Source organism: Malurus melanocephalus, unplaced genomic scaffold, assembly GCF_030028575.1.
Source record: "Malurus melanocephalus ecotype Western Australia unplaced genomic scaffold, MMel_1.1 scaffold_90, whole genome shotgun sequence".
NCBI classification, from domain to species: domain Eukaryota; kingdom Metazoa; phylum Chordata; class Aves; order Passeriformes; family Maluridae; genus Malurus; species Malurus melanocephalus.
Genome location: NW_026623322.1, coordinates 2,005,539 through 2,017,979, shown reverse-complemented (window position 1 = coordinate 2,017,979; position 12,441 = coordinate 2,005,539). Strand labels below are relative to the sequence as shown.

Genomic DNA, 12,441 nt, shown 5'->3' with positions numbered 1-12,441 from the left:
TAAACAGGCTGATGTGGTGATCCTTAGTTTTCCAGAGATGTATTGGGCCAGATTCTGGACCTTTCATAACACAAGTGATTTGCAGAACTAAGAGGGACTTGTGTGAATAAATTTTAATAGGATTTTTCTCTTAAGATACTAATGAGTTTAATCAATCTGTTTAAAACATTTGGGAGAATAAAATTGGCCAGAAAATTAAAGAATAATTTGAGGTAATCGTAGATAGAACTCTAGAAGTCTAAAGAGGAGTACACAGTAATATAGCTGCTAATGAATGAATGAATTGGTTAGGAATGTGAGGACACAGATGTAATGACCAGTACGAGTACTCATTATCCCTTTRAAATGTGCACTTCTACCTGAATAAGCTCTGGGTAAATTGTTATGAATTTGCTGCCATTTCAGGGTTAGGAAATACGTGTGATTGGTAGGGTTTGAAAAAACACACTTGAAATGTTTATATATAGATGATAATAGCATGTTGAAACACTAGATGAGAGACTGAAGAACCTCATACTTTTCAATCACATCTGCCTATTAAAACAATATTGCTTACATGCGAGACTGGTTTTCACTGTTATTTTAAATACAGACTAATGAGCAAAACCAAAAAGTGTGTACAGTTTAAAGACACCATGGAATGGGTCCATTAAATGGGCAAGTACAAATTTGAAAAAATGGGCACAAGTTAATGAGTTTTTCTTTCTTTCTTCATGTCAGAGTTGATCAATGCAAATTTAATGTGCATCARTTAGAGTTATGTTTGCCAACAAAAAAGCCCAACAGGAAATGGCTATGATCTGTAACTTGTCTGTATTTTATTTAATGTTTCTTTGTGTATGGGTCATTTAAACCCAYTTCTAATGTAATTTAAAAGAACTGTATACATAAAACTCTAAGAAGAATACAGATTAGAGCTGTTTTAAAAAACCCAATAATTATGTATAATGTTATCTTTGTAATTATGCATCATATCAGCCATAGCCCTGTGTTGTAAGATGCCTAATTACTTGAATCAAGCCAATGAATCATTCCTTTTAATAGATGTGTTAAGAGTTTTTGAAAAGTTGTCCTCAGCCGTCTGGGGGTGTGAGGGGATCCTCTTTCTTTAGAAGGGCTGAAAATACTTTGTGAAGCGTGTTGTTTTCTTGTAGTCAGAGTCCCTGATAAAGTGTATCAGATCAGCTTTCAAGTTTTGGTAACTTTGTTTTTCTTGTTACCATCTGCTGTGAATATTTAAGACCAGTGCTACAACTTGGCCTTCCTCTCTGTGTCCAAAGGATGTGCCCCCTGCCTCCTGGAGCATGGCATATTTTGTGGAAAAGGGAACTTGTTAGTGTTACACCAGTGGTTTGTAGGACAGAATACAATGATACGTAGCTGGGAAAACAGTTTACTAAGCTGGTCTTGCTTAGTAATAGCAACGAAATAAACGGRAGTTCTTTACTTTTCCAGATTTTTGGGTAAGCATATTTCTTTTCCAGATGGGGATTTAATAGGCTGCAAAAAAGAAGAAAAGGTACAATGTCAAATCAAAAGAGACTCTTGTCAAGAGTTTGACAGTAGGAGATCACTACAATTGTWGAGGGCTTTGTGTCTCCTGTTAATATTCTTCTTCCCTGGTCTCACTGAAGGTCAGGTTGACAGGAGGGATATTGCAGTGCAAAGGGATACCTGCAGTCCTAGCACAACTTTTTAACCTTCCAGCTTTCCAGCATTGTACTGTGCTGCTGGGAGTTGAAAAGAAACCAGAGAGAGGACAGGGGAGGTAGAGGTGGGCATGACCCCTGCCTCAAGAGCTGAATGTAGGGGTGAGCAGTGCACAGGACAGGCTGTAGAGGGTCTTGTACAGCTGTTTGCAAGACTGGAATAAGAGATGCATTATAATGTCATGGGGCCCCTTGGAGATTAAGATGTTTCTGCCTTGTTGGTATGTTGCTTAATACTGGGTAGAACAGATCTTTAAGATGAATGCAAGACAGTGGAATAAATGCTGATGAAAGAGTGGCTCATCACATTCTCCCCTAAGGCAAGGTGTGGTTCTTTGGCTTYGCTCTAGCTGATCATTCTGTATGTTTGCCTGTACTCGCAGTCAGGTATATATTGCCTATAAAGCAAATTCTAGAACAAGACACTTGCACATGGTTCTTCTGCATGTGTTTGAGAGGCACTTGCATTGCACAGTGCTTGTCTAGGAGGCTCATGCAGAGTTCCCCAGAGCAATAGCTGTGACTGGAGGAAACCACCAACGGATAGTGAGGAAAATGAAGAGGGAAGTTCCTAACTGGAAAAAAGACTGTAGGGTAATATTTTTCCTTCCTGTTTTACTGTCMCTGCCTTTCATGTGTCGATAACCAAGTTCCCAAATAGTAAAAGTAAAATGAAATAAAATTGTCTTTAAACATAGTGTTAAATATGTAGTAAGTTGCCCAAAGAGAAGTTGAACTCTGTATATTTTATGTCTAGAGTGTATTTCTATGCATTTGCCTCTCTGCATTTGTATTTAGGCCCAACTTTTGTAMTTGAGACTGCTGCTCAAAATTCTATATTCTGAATAGGAGCAGAAATCAGAAATTGTAATTACAGGCAAAATTTAGAGCCTTATACAATGAAACAGGATCCCTCCAAGAGTAGCACAGGACTTTTGAGTTGTCCATCATCTGTCATGATTTCTAAACAATGAAACAGTAGTTAACTGAGGAACTTTCCCCTTTGGGAAGCGCAGGCAGTGGAGTCTTGCATTTTTGTGAAGACAACTTGCATTCTTCGTGCTATGCTATATGATGGGCAGGTTTCCTGTTTGGAGTGCTCRGGAGGGAAGAGAGAAGAAACTGAACTGTTTCTTTGAACAGAAGACTCGAACAATGCTGGAAATGTATAAATGCATTATTGACAATAAGATCTCAGAGATTTTGTTGCTGGTGGCTATGATGACACACTCCTTGGTTTTTCTTTTGATATCCTTACTGTTATCTTCCATCATCTGCTTTGGTGTTTGGTTGAATTTTTTTGGTGGTTTTTGGTAGGACAGCTTTCTTAAGCAAGAGACTGGTCCTTATATTGCTTTCTCAAGAAAGCAGAATTATCACATTTTGTGTGTTTTAATCAAACCTATTTTGTTTGAAAATCTTAAGGATTATATTCTGCTGTTCAGGAGAACAAATTTTTCACCTTGCAGGCTCTTTTGTAAGCTTCACTTGAATAGCTTCCAGATATTTTGTTTGCTTAAGGGGAGGGAATTGTCTCMTGCATAAGGCAAGTGTACAAATATGCTGTAAATTTCATACCAGACCTTCTTCAAAACCTCTTCAGGAGAGTCTAGAGGTACATTCAAAAACAGGTGCTTTAATAATGGAGTAGATTTGGATCCATTAGCAATAAYTTGTTCATTGCTTCCCCTGCCCCATGCAAGAGTGAGTTTTCTAGTGATCTAGAGGAGGAAAAACAGGAACATTTGGGGCCATAAGCAGAAGCAATGTAGGGTGTAGACTTCAGAGCCTAAGGAATATTTTCTTCCAAAACTCCAAACTTGAGAAAGCTCTCAGAGAAATTGATAGGGGAGAGGTGTGCATTATAGAGAACTAAGAAAGGAGAGAGARAGTTTGAGAGTTCTGCTGAACACAGTAAATCTCATGTTGATCTGTTCCTGTTATGGAGAATTTTCTAGGTTTCTTTCATCCCTTGTTTCTTGAYCTATGTCTGGCTTTAGCATGACAGGATGGAGCTTTGATGGAAGGGAGTATTGAGAATCTTGCTGTATTTACCTGATAGGATCAAGTTAAAGAGTTCTGTTTTTTGATTGCCACTGAAGTTTGATCATTTGAATTGGAAAGGACTTCTTAAAAGTAATCTGGTATTACTCCCTGCTCAATGCACGATCAATTTAGATGGGATTGCTCAGGTTTTTTTCCAGTTGTCTTATGTAACTCCAAGAATGGAGGTTCTGCAATTTCTCTGGTCAGCTGTTTCAATGTTGGATCAAAACCTTGTTGAAAGTTTTCTTTGAAAAGTCTATCTGGAGATGTACATTGTGTACACTGTCTCTTGTCCCATCACCTCATCTTTGGGAAGAGTCTGTCTCTGCCTTCTCTATAACCTCTGATTAGACCTCTGGTAGCAGCAGTAATAATTTTTTCTAAAGGATGAACAAATGCAGCTGTCTCAGCCTCTCCTTTTATAGCCCGTTCTCCAGTCAGGATCACCTTCACAGCCGTCTGCTGGGCTTCACTTCCATATGTTAATGTCTTGTACGGGCAGTCCCAAAGCTGGGCAAAATCCTTCAGATGTGCTCACCCAAGTGCCAGATGAAAGGAAAGAATCTTTTCCCAAGGTTACCTGGCTACACTTTCACTAACACAGCTCAGTGTGTGGTTGTCTTTGCTCCAAGKGTTGTGCTGCTGACTCCCGTTCAACTTGCTCCCCAAGACCTTTTATGCAAAGCTGATTTCTGTCTGGGTGGCTCCCAACCTCTATGGAGTATTTTCACCAGAGATGCAGGACTTTGCCTCTGTGGGACTTCGCAAGGTTTCTGTCAGACCATTTCTCCAGTGTTTGAGGTATCTCTGAGTAGGTATTCCCTCTAGCTTATAAACCAATTCACCCAGTTCCTGTGTCCTCCGGGAATTGCTGAGGAGGAACTCTGTTCCATCATTCTGGTCATTACTACAGACAAATCTTACACCCCATGCTGGTCTGGAGAAACTTCCTTAGAGGCCAGTCAGACACGGTATCTTTGGTTACAGCCCTTAGAGCTCAGCAGTTCAGCTGCTATGTCACTCACTTTATAGTTCACTTATTCAGTTCATGCATCAACAATTTAGGTCTAAGGATCCTTTGAGGCGCTGTGTTAGAAGCTTGCTAAAATCAAGGCRAACAACGTCCAGTACTCTTTCCTTGTTTGCAGAGCTAAATGTCTTGCCACAGAAAACAGATTGATTTACTTATTTCAAATATATGCTGGATGGATGTGGCTTCTGGAAAGAAAACTTTTCTCCATAATTCTCCTGATGACCCAAGAAAATACATTTAGTCTGGTTCTGTGGCTCTATGTATGTCACTCTTGCTGAAGAGCTTTCTAACTTGATCTTCTACTCATGTGAGTAATGCTTCTTTTCCCTGGAACACTTTTATTGGTTCAGACCTCATCAGTATAAAATCAGCCAAGGACAACATTGAGTAGCTAAGCATTTTCTGTGTACTTTGTGTCTATGTCCCCTGCTAGYTGAGCAGCAGGCCTACAATTTCCTTACTCTTCCTCTCTTCCTTTTGTTGCCAGCATACCTTAACATCTCTCCCTCAGCTCCAGCTGAGCTTGGACTGCTGCCAGCTCCAAGCAGTGTTTCTCTCTTCCTACCAAGTATTTTTCTTACCTCTACCTTCTGTCTGCTCCCTTTTTTTTTTTTTTAAGCTTTCTCCAGAAGTTTTGTGTTAACTCATGCAAGTTTTCTGCCATACCAACTTTCTGCCCAATGGAGTATATTGTTTTTGTGCTCTGAAGAGGTTCTCCTTGAAGGTCAGCAGGCTCTTTGTGGGCCCTTTTGGTTTTCAGAGCCATGCTTTCTGAGTGGACTGAATTAAGACCCRAGTGCTTTGAGGTCTTGCCACTTTATTCAATGGTTCTGTGAGGTACACATTTTTAATTAAAAAATWAATACCGTAATTGAGTATAGATGGGATTTAGTGCGAGCCCCAGTCATRTATGTAAAAGTTGCATGAGCAGCAGTGATGAAGTGAAACACGGGAGGTCCAAAGTCTTGTTCCTGGAAGACATTAGTTTYCACATTTTATATGTTGGAATCTCCCAGCTGCTTCACTTTGGGATCCAAATGAAGGCTATGTTAACAAACAGAGATTTCAGGTGTATGGTTTGCTGCATTGTTTCAAGGGAAGGTATTTCTCTGGGCCTTAGATTTCTTTAATGATTGAAACTTCGACCTGAGCCCAATGTRGGACTATAGAAATGAATATAGTGAATGACCTGGTTCTTTGGCGCGTTTTTTTGCAGCCAGKCTGTCTTCTGTCTTGTCTGGCATCAGCAATTCTTGCCTGTTTCTTCTGTGTTTCACTGAGGTGCATCCAATAAAAATAGGAACGTCTGCAAGGGTTTTTGAGGTTTTATTTTCATAGATTTGTGAAAAGGAGAGAAGAGCAGCCTAATCTCTGTTGTAAAATAACTGGCAGTAGAGCTTGTATTTTGTCTCCAGCTGGATTCGTGTAGCAATTGAGCATAAACACAGAGAGAACTTGTTCATTAGGAACTCTGCAAGGAAGTATTTTGAAAGGCAAGGAATAGGTGCCTGTTCCAATGGTCTGGAAAAAGCAAACAACAGCTGTGATAGTGTTTTGCTGTTTCCCATAACTGTCGTGATTATGAAGTGATGATATAATTAACTTTCTCAAAAGCTGCACAAAGGGAAAGCTTTTCAGTGATGCATCCATATTTGTAATCCCAAGAAACGCTTTTTGTTCCTTTAGTCAGTCTATCACTTCTGATTCTCATAGTTTACTGAAATCCCCTTTCTTAACTCTTGCTGGAAACACTGAGCTTCTAGATTCTTTGCCAGTCATAAAATTATGAATTTTCATAAATGTGTGCATGAAAAAACTTTTTTCCTTTTTTTCCTTCTCCCTGTTGAGTCAATTCACTTGGGATTTCGGACAAAATAACTGAAAGACAAATTGGTTGCTTCACAAAGGTAATTAAGACAGTATGTGGTGTAGGGGGTGAACAGTTAGAGGTTCTTTCCTACTAATGATCTGTTAATTAGTGAAGGGAGCTCAGCAAGTGTGCAGGCCTCTCAGGAATTACCTTTGAATGGCATTTAAATCTGCTCTGGTTAAAAAGGTATAATTGCAGGGGGCAGGGGCCTTTTTAATATTTTTTGCTGTCAACATAAGCCAGCAGAATTTGCTAAACCAATGCAAATGTGTACATAAAATTGGTGTTAAATAGGAAATAAATATTTTTAAATAAGCCAATATATGGCTGTGATACCTTGCTGAAGATTTTGGTAACTGTTTCCGTCGCAGCAGCCTTCTATGTTGAGAGCACTAAGATTGCTACATGAAGCAGGTTGATTGCAGAGCCAGGGTGTCCAAAATTTGCTCCCAGTTCAAGCACTGCACCATGTTAGTGTGTTCATACTATTTTTAGGGCCAGTCTGGAATACTTGCTGGGATGTTTTGTGGGAGTCAGCTTGAAGCTGGCAGGTTTCATATTCCTTGAAGAGAGGTAGACCAATCTCTATATGATGTTCTTTCGTGCATTTCACAGTATCTGTGGCGTATGTCTTGTCCTCTGCATTATTTATTCTTCTGCTATCCAGAGTTAGCCAGGATAAATTGACTGCATATGTGCAGACCCTTAGCAGCTGTTCAGGGCAAAAAGAAAATAGCTCTTACACCTGCTGAAATTACCCACTTATTCTTCAAGGTACMTGCAGCTGTGGTCCCAAAGATGAATTTTTTTCTTCAAGTTCAGGTAGCATTGCTTTAATTAGTGCTATTCCATAGAAGATAACCTATGGATTAATTGCAAAAAGGTATCTTTTTTTTATACCTCCTCATTTAAATTGGTAGATTTTTCCAATGCCAACTTGTCAATTAGAATGCAGCTGCAGAGTAATATTTCTATTACACAGAATCACTGCTTATTCAGAAAGATCTTATCCCTTATCTACTCTTAGGTCATTTTAAGGTAGCAAATAATAAATGCTAGCCTGAAAATTGAGGGAAAACAATTGTTAGAAACAAGTTAATGGATGGCCTGAGAGCTTTAATGTACTATGATTGGCAGTTTGCATGTGTTAAGTGGAAGTTTGTGGAGTGTGCATCAAATTATGCCTGGAATGAAGAAAACAAAATAACCATAGTAATATTTTTATATTACCAAGTAAAATAACCAAACCAGAGTGAGTAAGTTTAGATGATGTTGTAAGTGGATTTATTCTAAAGTTTGGAGTTCTGATGTTAAGGGAATGACAAACAGAGGCACTAAAATGCCGTTGTATTTTAGAAAGCTTTAATTTTGAAATTCTGAGGTGTTCCTCATTTTGGTTTCTCAGAAAAAGAGAGAAGAGCAACAACATTGGACTGAATCTCAGTGATTTTAATGGGTGGGCAAACACTTGAWGAGCTAAGAATGGCTGCATSAMAAAGTAATGTAGCTATCTTTTGATAGTTGTACAAACAAATGCTTAGTGTCCTGCTGAAGTATTGGGAGGTAATTTGAGGAAAAGTCGCATCACAATCATGATGAAGGAAAAACAAAATCTGTAGCGCAAGGAGGGTCATAGTGATACTGGAAATATTATTGCTAAAAGCTCTAGATCTGAGATTAATCAATAGGGTGTTTACACGTGGGCTGGTTCTGGTGGAGATTGCTAAGTGTAATGTGACTGTAATACTAAAAGTGAAAGAGGGTAAAAATTTAACTTGAACTGCTAATTGTCATAGAATCATTTGTATGTTTGCCACTGCTTCGTTGTTCAGTTCTAATCATCATCATCTTCAGCATCAAATAAGTATGAGCCGAATCAAGGTGGCTGTGATTCTGTGTTTTAAAAGGATTTTATTATTCAGAAATACAAATAGGCAGCCGCACTAATGTAATGGAGATTTGTCGGAGGCTTGTCCATTTGTCTCCACTGATGTTGTCTGTAGAGTGCWAGTTAACCAGTATCTTTTGCATCCCTTTGGATGGACTGAGTGAGGAGAATAACCCAGCTGCATTTTTCACTTAAGTATTTTGTCTGTCTCTCAGTTTCTTTTACTACCTTTTATTGCCTCAAGCCAATGCCTCAGCTGCACGGTTTAGAGCAGTGTGGGTCCAGCGTGGGTATTTTTCTCATGRAGGGCTAGTTGGTGTGTGTTCGTGGTAGTCCCTATATTGGCATTTTAACAGTTGGTTTCAGTAATTCATACCCACTTTTAAAATAAATTTTAGCCTGAAAGGTAAAACTGAGCGGGCTTGTCTTTGCTTGAAGTTCCCAKCTTTCTTGATAAGGCAAAGATCTGGGGAACTTGATGTTTTGGAGCAGAAGAATAAAAATTTATTCAGTGTTGCAATTAGATTGTATAACTAATTAAAAGCTGAGCAGCTAGAAGAGAGTAGGTGTTGAAGTTGATAATTTCACTTGAAATGAGTTGTTTTGTCTTATTGAAGAATAAACTCAATATGCAGTAAAATTTGCCAAAATAGAAATTGTGGTGTTTTTAAAGCAGTAGAATGTGTATAGGCAGCAAGGATGGAGCATTCAGTTATCCACTAATATTTTTGATCCTTWAGATTGTTCCAAGGTAGCAAACATTCATGTGGCTTAAGAAATACTGTGTCTTGTGAAAACGCTACATCTACTTTTGGTTTCTTCCTCTAAGATTATGCTTTARAGGAGAGATTCTGAATTCCCTGGCCACTCCTCCCACAGAATGGCATAAAAGTTGTTTCATGTTAATATGCATTTTCACCACCAGTCCAAGAATGAACAAAATGTTTGTATTATTTAAAAAAACTTAAAAGCTAATTTCTTGTTCTGTGATGGCTCTGCATGTAAAAACTGTAATAAAGGGCACAGGGAAGCCTGTGGATCGTAGTGAATAACAGTATGTTGCTTTCTGTAATGAGGAGTGGACTTACAAGTACACAGAATCAGRGGTTTAATCTGTCTACAACAARTCTTTTGGTAGTGGGTTTTACATGTAATAGCAATGGCCAAAATAGAGARCATGGCAYTTTTCCTTGACTTATTGAAAAGAGKCAGCAAACTGTTCTGCTCTGCTGGCCTTACCAAAGTCTTGACAAGACCAAGTTGCCATTTATTTCAGATTGCTGGATCATGTTTTAACAAGYTGAGGACCTTGAGGGTGCTGGCTTTCATACACAGCAGCAGCTGCTTAATTTGTGCTAATCATTTTGGGGATTGTATTTGTATTTTAAATGTGTTACTTCTTCTTGAAAGTGTATCCTTGTGTTGTTGCCAAATAATCACAGCARTTGGTAATATGGAAAAGAAAGAGTTATTGGAAAATGAGGTGKTTTTTTCCTAAAAAGCTGCACAGAAGTGACCTTTTTTCAAGGGAATTATAGCTTCTTGTGTAAGAGAATCAGCTTGGTAAATAAAATACATAAAGATTCAGAGCTTTCAGTATTTTCCTGGGGAGCTGAACTCATGGCTTCAAATCTGTGAAACAAGCTTCAAGGTAGATTCCTATTTGTGAAGATGTGGAGCACTCTGAACATTATTCTCAAAGTAATACAGATGTTCAGACATCTGTTTACACTTCAAAAGGTGTATGGATTGTGTTGTCTCCATGTCGRTGTATAAGACAAGGAAACCAGTGCATCATAACCCTGACTGGAGGTTACTCTTCTCCCTCCAGGACTAGAGAAATAACTGAAAGATAGAAATAATTCAACTGAAAGTAAAWTGCAGGTCTTATCTCTGTGACATTTTTGAAGACACACCTCATGTCATTTTTTTGAGGCCTCACTTAAACATTTCTGTAAAGGACCATGATCCATAGATTTTGCCCAGAGACTTAAGCTTTAGAATTGTGTTTGGGTGCATGATTCTGCTATTAATAGTTTTATGGGAAAAAATGCAATGCATTGGACTGCATGTTGTGTTAATGATGTTTAATTGTCATCTCTGCAGTGGACTTTTTGAATTAATGTCTTGTGTCTATTAATAATAGTTCACAAAAGTGTTGAGAGGTTAACTTCTAGAAGTCGTTGATGCTGTAGTATCAGATCATTGAGAGATCTCTGCAGCTGTCAACCATTCCCAGTCAAACAGTACAATCCTTCAACTCCTTTGCTTGTGTTCAGTTTTAGGAACCATTAGCTGTGGGTTCTTTTTCCTGATTTGGCATGTAAAATCAATATAATTTGGATTTTCAAATATAGCATTGTAAATTGTGAATTTTTCTGTTTCCAGTGTTTTCATTTAAAAATGATTTCAGTAGTAGTAAGACATACACCTACACCAAATGTTCCTTCCAGACACTAAACAATATATGTGGAGGGCAAAAAATTGCATGACTTCTTTTTAATGTGGTGGTCTCTACTTAGCTCTGTGCAGTTACAACATTGTTTGGCTAAAACAATGTAAAAATGAACTGTCAATCAAGGCTGAAGAAGTAAGTTTACATTTCAAATATATATATYATCCATATTTCAGTTTAGTTAGATTTTTTTTCTCTGTTCTCCTGGACATTAGTGACTGCAATTTTTAAATCTATTTTAAGTAGTTTCTTTTGAGCATTTTAAATTTTCCTGGCTAAATTTAAGATATGGCTCTTAAGTAAAAAATTATAAGAAAATTATCTTTTGTTATCCATTTAAAAATTGCTCTGAAAACTTGAATGTAAGTGAGAAAGAATCATTAATTAGTATTTTGATCTAATAGAACTTTGTCTTATAGTCTTATAATGAAAGCAGCTTACATTATCAATAAAACCCCTGCTTATTTATCAGGAATGGCCCCAGTCAGTCTAAGTTATGAAAGTGTTTGGGCGCAGTCTGGAATCAAGTGATGACAACTAAGAGTCAAACTGCTCTCACAGTTTGAGAGTGAATAATGTTCTTTTTCATTTTTCCTCAGCATTTTCTATTTACTGTTACCTCTCTGTGCTCTGAACTTTGTGTTTAATTATGGGGCTTCTGGGAATGTCGCCAGCAAGATGTTCCTGATTGATGGTTCTAAAGCCAAAATTCAGGGGCTCTTACAATCCCTTGCCAGCTTTGGCATTGCTGTCTTCTGGGATTGCTTTCAATTTGTATCATCCTACAGCAGGCTGTAAACSCGTCTGCTTCCTGTTGTCCAGGAGTTTAATGCAGACCTCAGATCAGCAGCATGCATAAAAAAAGAGGTACTCGGGGACTGACAGCAGCAGGGTCTTGGGGGAGCTTGGACTTCAGGTAGTAACTTCAGTATGTCAGTCAGGATTACGTATGGGCTAGAGCTGGTTATCAAATGTAAAATGATTTTGTATTAGAGGAGAAAGAATGTTTAGTCGTTTGCTTTTAGGATTTCCCAGCAGGAGGAAAAGGTAAATGAAAAAGTTAGCTAGTAAAAATGGAAGCTGTTATTGTTGACTGCCTTGCAGTTGTAGTACTTATTAGAAATTGTAATGGTCCTAGAATTCATCTTGTTATTCTACAGAGTTTGCTTTGGAAATGAGGACSTCTCTTTCATTATGTGCATTAAAAAATAAAGGCACAAAGAACTAGAATGCAACTAGAATGAGTTCTTATTTCCTTTTCTTGCACTTTTAAGGTTATGCAGATTTAAACTGTAAAACTCTTCTGCAAGCAAGTGGCATGTAAAGTATAATAAACTTGAAAAAGAAATACCATTAAACCTATAGGTCTGTCTCTCCCATCCAGTTAGCAATCAAAGAACAAACAGCATTAACTGGTGCTGGTAAAATGTTGGCCTAAAT

The 12,441-nt window shown here is 38.2% G+C and overlaps 1 protein-coding gene across 1 annotated transcript in view; it reads left to right on the top strand.

Moving 5' to 3' along the window:
• Positions 1–12,441, top strand: part of ERP44 (endoplasmic reticulum protein 44) — a 46,337-nt gene that overhangs the window by 1,108 nt on the left and 32,788 nt on the right. The window lies entirely within an intron of this gene.